Here is a 6,910-nt window from a genome sequence, read left to right on the forward strand (position 1 = left end):
CATTGTTACATGACGCATGCACTAGCACCTCAACTTCTGGCGGCGCGTTCAGACGCAGCGGCTGTGAGCTTGCAGAGCCATGGGAGCAGGAGTAGGAGCAGGAGTATCGCTACCTACCATCAGACTCACCCTTAGACTTATCCTTTTGTTGGTATCGTGGATCGGAGGCCTGGGGGCTCTGCTGCCGTGTGGTCCATGTGGGATTGTGTACTCGCGGTGGGAGCTGCTTGCGGTCCGTTCCGCCTCTGGTCCCTCTGCCGCATCGCTGTCGCTGGGGGAAGCCGCGTGGGGGACCCTGCGGGCTTCCGGTGTCCTGGTGGCGGGTGGGCTGGTGCGGCCAGGGGTGTGCGGCCGGCGGGCGCCGGTGTGAGGGCTGGTGGGGACGCTGGCCGGCCTCCGGGCGCTGCTGCTGCGGATGTGGGAGACGCTGGCCGGCCTCTGAGTGCTGCTGCTGCGGCGGGCTCGCAGACTAGTTCCGGGGTCAGAGGAGGTGATGGCCCGAGGCATGCTGGGTGCTCCTCTGGTCAGGAGAATTGTGGGGGATCCTGCGGAGGTCTCAGGAGGACCGTGGTTGCTAGGGGCTGGAGGAGGCAAGGAAGCCTGGAATCTGGTCAGCCCGAGCAGCCTGAGCAACAAGACTCTGCCCATGAATGGAGGATGCCTAGTCCCTGGAGGGTATGCAAGCCCAGATGGAAACGCAGACCACGGAGAGAGAGGAAGCAAAAGCGGGGTAAAAGAGCAGGTATTAGGGTAAGACTTTATCTGTGCCCCCATAGACCAGCGCTTCCCAGTTTATTTATGGCAAACGTAAGATCTCTTACGAACAAATTGGATGAGATCCATGTGAGACTGGCAAACAAGTCCCCTTTAAAGACCTGCTCTCTCATGATTTTCACAGAGACATGGCTGAATGACTCTATCCTGGACTCTGTAGTTCAGCTTACAGATAGATCATTATTTAGATCAGACAGAACCATGGAATCTGGGAAAACGCGAGGTGGTGGACTATGTGTATACGTAAATAATAACTGGTGCACTGATGCCAGTCTTGTTGTGACTTTTTGCTCTGTAAATGTGGAATATATGGTGGTTAAGTGTCGACCATTCTATTTGCCAAGAGAATTTTCAGTGGCGTTGGTAATGGCCGTATACATTCCTCCCTCTGCTCATGTAGAATCTGCATTAGATATCTTGCACGCTGCTATAGTTAAACTGGAATCTAAATATGTTGAGGGGGTTTTAATCAGGCTAGATTGAAGGTAGTTTTACCAAAATTTTATCAATATGTTAAAGTCCCTACTAGAGGGGGAAATGTGTTGGACCATGTTTACTGTAATATTAAGGATGCTTATGCGACTTTTAGATATCCCAATATTGGTCATTCTGATCACATGTCCCTATTTTTGGTTCCAGCATACAAAACCGTAGTCCAACGGTTTATGCCGACCAGTACTAATATTACAGTTTGGCCTGAGGGGGCAATGCAGAAACTTCAGGATGCTTTGGAATTTACTGATTGGGGGTTGTTCATTGAAGAATCACTGGGGGATGATAATAATGTGAATGTGGACTCCCTGACCTCCATGGTCCTTGGTTATGTGTGTTGTTGCATACAGAGTGTAACAATTAAAAAGTGTGTTCGAACTTACGCAAATGATAAACCATGGATAAATGGCACGGTTCGAACCTTATTAAGTGAGAGAGACAAAGCTTTCAGATCTGGTGACCAAAATGTTTTTAGGGCTGCCCGTCAAAAATTAAAAAAGGGTATAATAGAGGCAAAAAGGGCCTTTTCTGTTAAACTTGAAAGCAAGTTTAAAAATGATAAAGATGCAAAAAGCTTGTGGAAAGGTATTCAAGATATCTCTGACTACAAAGTTAATAAGAACCCCTCTCATAAAGAGGTTGACAGTTCCCTAGGGGAGACATTAAACATATTTTACTCCCGGTTTGATAACATGGCTGTTTCCCCTGTTGACTGGGATGGGAATCTGGAGAACGCGGAGCCCCTGGTACTGGATGAATTGTCTGTTAGACGGTGCTTTGCCAGTTCTAAATCAGGTAAGGCCCCCGGCCCAGATGGGATTCCGGGAAATGTTATCAAGACATGTGCTGAGCAGTTGGCTGGGATTTTTACTATAATTTTTAACCTTTCTCTTGCCACTTGTCATGTGCCTAAGTGTTTCAAGTCATCTATTATTGTCCCGGTCCCCAAAAATGGTAAGGCCAGTGAGCCAAACGATTACCGACCAATTGCTCTGACATCTCTTATAATGAAGGCCTTTGAAAGATTGGTTATGGGACACATAAAAAAAAGTATCCCAGCCAATCTGGATCCTTTTCAATTTGCATATAAAGCAAATAGGTCGACAGATGACGCTGCTATCACCTTGATTCATCGTGTGGCTACCCATCTAGAATCCACATGTTCCTCTGCGAGAATTCTGTTTGTGGATTACAGTTCAGCATTTAATACAGTAATCCCAACATCATTAGTGTCTAAATTATCTCAGTTGGGATTGAACAACTTTGTATATAGATGGATCTTGGATTTCTTGACCAACAGGCCCCAATCTGTTAGACTGCACAATTCCCTGTCAAGCGAACTTGTAATCAGTACAGGGGTGCCTCAGGATTGTGTACTGAGTCCCCTGTTGTACTCTCTGTTTACCTATGATTGCCTCTCAAATTCGGAGTCAGTTCACATTATTAAATTTGCCGATGATATCGCAGTCGTAGGTTTAATAAGTAAGGACGATGAGTCAGAATATAGATCTGAGGTCGCTAGGTTAGAAGCTTGGAGTCAAACTAATCATTTAATTCTAAACGTAAAAAAAACGAAAGAAATTATTGTAGATTTTAGGAAAACTCACAAGCCGCCCTCTTGTCCTATAGTTGTAAATAACCAGGTTGTGGAGACAGTTGAGTCCTTTAAATTCCTGGGCATTAACATCTCCAATGACCTGTCTTGGGGTACCCATACACGATGTGTTGTTAAAAAATCCCAACAACGCTTGTTCTTATTGAGGAAAATGCGTATGGCGGGAATACGTAAGGAGATTTTAGTAAACTTTTATTCAGCAATTTTAGAGAGTGTCCTCACATACGGGATTATGGTATGGTTTGGGAACTGTACTGCTGTAGAACGTAAGTCCCTTCAGAGAGTGGTTAAAACTGCAAGTAGAGTAATTGGAGTCAGCCTGCCCTGTATTCAGGATATATATGAAAAAAGGCTCCTCACTAAGGTGAGAAGTATTTTGGGAGATCTATCTCATCCAAATGGGGGGATGTTTTCTGTGTTGCCATCTAATAGGCGTTACCGTTCTATTCTTTGTCGGACTAACCGGTTAAGGGGTAGTTTTTTCCCAAAAGCAATAAACATGTTAAACCAGATAGGACCGAGATAAATTGACAATTGGGAATGTCTTGGGTTCAGGAGTGCTCTTTTCGTTCTGTTCTTATGGTCTCTGTATATGCTTGTTTTTTAGTTTAGTTGATTGTTCATTGAACTATTGATGACAATAAAGTATTATTATTATATTGCGTCTTTGTATGATGCATTGTGTAGTGCGTACGGCACTGCGATATATTCTACCGTGCCTCTGGGTCGCATCGTTGTTTGAGTCTGTACCCAGCTTTTACAGTCCACATATTTGAATGTACTTCCTGCATAGTACACTATCCAAAGGTAGCAGATACTCTCACTGGGCACTGTCCATGTTCCGCATTTTGTAGCAGCAGAGTTTGTTACAAAGTGCTAGTATGCCTTACTATTTATGTCAATGGTAATGTGTGCTTCTTTTGTCCATTAATGAATGTGTATTCCTGTACGATTCAAAAGTCGCAGTACATCCTAGTGTTTCAAAAACTGCAGAAAATGGGAAAACTGACTTAGATTCGAGATGGCCCCCATGTTCGGTACATACCCTAAAAGATAGCCCACCACACCCATATCTTACTGGAGTTTTCAGTTTTCCTATTTCCTGCACAGTTTTTGAAACAAAAGGGTGTATTGCGACATTTGAATCACCCTTTATATTCATTTACAAGTCTTAACCATTGTTTACCAACCAGCATTTCAATGTCCTTGTTCAAGACAAGAATTTTTAGGTGGAAGATATTTTATAGATGACCTGTAAATTATAACCATCTGTTATTTATTTGTTTTAGATATGTTTACATTTAATATTTTTTCATGATTATCTTAACCCAAATTGTGCTTGTCATCTACTGACTGGAGGCAATTTACTATGCATGAGAGTGCAGCTACCAATACACTAGTAGGTAGTGTCTCACGGCTGTTAATCTTTGATAATTCGGTGACATTCCTGGCTCTTAGTAAAGTAATGGACTGCATGCTGGTTGATTGCACAAGATAGATGCTTCTGTAATTTGTATGTGTCAGGTCCACTTTAAACATAACCATGGAAACCATTTTGTTGGAATAACTAATTTTTTAATCTTCAGAAGATGGTAAATCTTGATCCATTGGTTTAGATGCTTTTATTTCTGTTTGGTGTTTTATTTGAAAAGTAAAGCACATTTGTTTTCAGGTATTACACATTAATGGTTTATGTTAATAAAATTATCATAAGCAAGCATTTTTTTTAGTAAATATAAATGTGACCATAAAAATGCCTGGCAATATTATTTTCCTGTCTTAAAATGTTGTTTCAGGTGTATCTATAGGTCACAAAATAAAATAGCAAGTTTCTCTTACTGTCGCTCATTGATAATATCTCCTGTTTGCAATTATTTAAATGAGCAGGAAAGTAAATGTAATTTTAACTACGGTCCACCAGAGAGGTAAGCAGTGTTTGTGTGGGGGAGGGATAGGGTTAGGCTGCAGTCCAGGAGTGTTAGGTTTAGGCTGTGGGGAGGGAGGTTAGGTTTAGGCACCCCCAGAGAGGGTTAGGGTTAGGCTGCGGGGGCTAGGGGATTAGGTTTAAGCTGCTAGAAAGTAGGGTTAAAGTATACTTTCCTTCCCTTGTCAGGATTCTGATCATCAGGATGCCACGGCCGGTATTCTCCCAACTGCCGGCATCCGTCGGATCCGTCGGCCAGTGTGTACGAGAGATAGGTCTGTGAACGACGATAGCGTCGGACCTGCTGCACAGCGACGGCCAATATATCGTTAGATATATTGGCACGTCGGTGTGTGTGTACAGGCGGTCAGCCGACCACCCGCACACAAGCTGTAGCAGCCAGTGGTAACTGACAGCTGAACTGGCGTGTGTAAATGCCCGCCCAGTTCATGACGTCGGTCCCCGACGGATCAGGCATTGTGTATGCACAGCACGCTGCCCGATCCTGCTTTAGATACATCTGCAGATCAATTGATCTACATATATAGCTTTAGGTGTGTACCCAGCATTAGTGGCAGCCGATACAAATACGTTACATTCTTGCTTCCTGAGTGCTAGACAGGAAGAGATCATTGACCAGAAGTATTGAGTCCAGCTCTGCCCCATTTCTAGTCAGCGAGGGTTCCTTGGTAGGATTTCATTTATATTTTTCTATACTGGCATGACCCTTATGTCCAATTGATCCCTGCAGATCCAGTTCCTAATGCCTTGTAACCATCCTGTTTATGATCCAGAGGTTCATGCTAAGGCGGTGATCGCCAGGTCTAAGCAACAGTTTTCAATTATCACCTAGAACAGTGGTTCTTAAATTCCACCCTCAGGTACACCCAACAGGTCATATTTTTTTGATTTCTTTAATCGTACAGAGGTGAGTTATTCTATTTTCTTGGGACAGTAATTATGCCACCTGCTTCCACAGACCGAAATCCTCAATACAAGACTTGCTGAGAGCCACTGGTCTAGAGGAAGCACCTAAGACTCTAGGGCATCAGCAGTCTATACGGGGGGTATGTTGACAAAAGTTCTAAATTGAACCTCGTAAGTCTTCAAATCCAGTGAGGCACAGGACACGACTGGCAGCCACTATAATGAGGTAAGCACTGCAAAAAAAGAAAGGTTTATTGCGCATTTGTTCCTCTGTATAAAGAGAATAGGCTAATGTCCCTGTTTTCTTTGCTCATTAAGTTCCCTGTCTGAATCATCAAAACTGTATGTGTTGAGTAATGCTAAGACTAGAAAAAAAAGTTTTTGACCAAAAAAAATTGTTTAAAGATATAAAATGTCAAGTTCTCCAGAAGATACAGGAGATGGAGTCCTGGGAAACACTTATGTGTCAGAGCGGATAGTTGATTGTTTAGTAATTACCATATTGATCACTGAGGTTCCTGGAATTTTTCTCTGCGATACAAGTCCTCCTCTACACATAGTGCCAAGATTGCTATGCAAAATCAAGTGGGAAAAAAAGCAGATGTGCATGCTGGACAACATAATACATCCATCCTGCTCATGTTTCCATTCCATCCACGGATAAAAAGTTGCAGTATATCTGAACAAAGGAGGTTTGTATTCTACCCCATGGAGGCAGTGTTGGCTCTGAGCAAAATCTAAAATGTGCACATTTTTAAATCTATCAGACCACAACTCCGGATTCATGCAAAGCAGTTTGCTACAGATTTTACAGCAGGCCATAGTGACCCTAACACAGGATAGGGTTTACTACTTTGGTACAATTTCACTGCTGCATGGGAAAACTATTACCAGTTGCAACTGAGTTATTGCCCTTACACAGGGTATTGTTATTTTGAACTATATGTTTTCTCATACGTCCTAGAGGATGCTGGGGACTCCAAAAGGACCATGGGCTATAGACTGGATCCGCAGGAGACATGGGCACTTATAGACTTTAAAAGGGGTGAGAACTGGCTCCTCCCTCTATGCCCCTCCTCCAGACTCCAGTTAGATTCTGTGCCCAGAGAGACTGGTCACACACTGAGGAGCTCTCCTGAGTTTCTCGGAAAAGACTTTGTTAGGTTTATTATTTTCAG

The sequence above is a fragment of the Pseudophryne corroboree genome, chromosome 3 (assembly GCF_028390025.1).
Source record: "Pseudophryne corroboree isolate aPseCor3 chromosome 3, aPseCor3.hap2, whole genome shotgun sequence".
NCBI lineage: Eukaryota > Metazoa > Chordata > Amphibia > Anura > Myobatrachidae > Pseudophryne > Pseudophryne corroboree.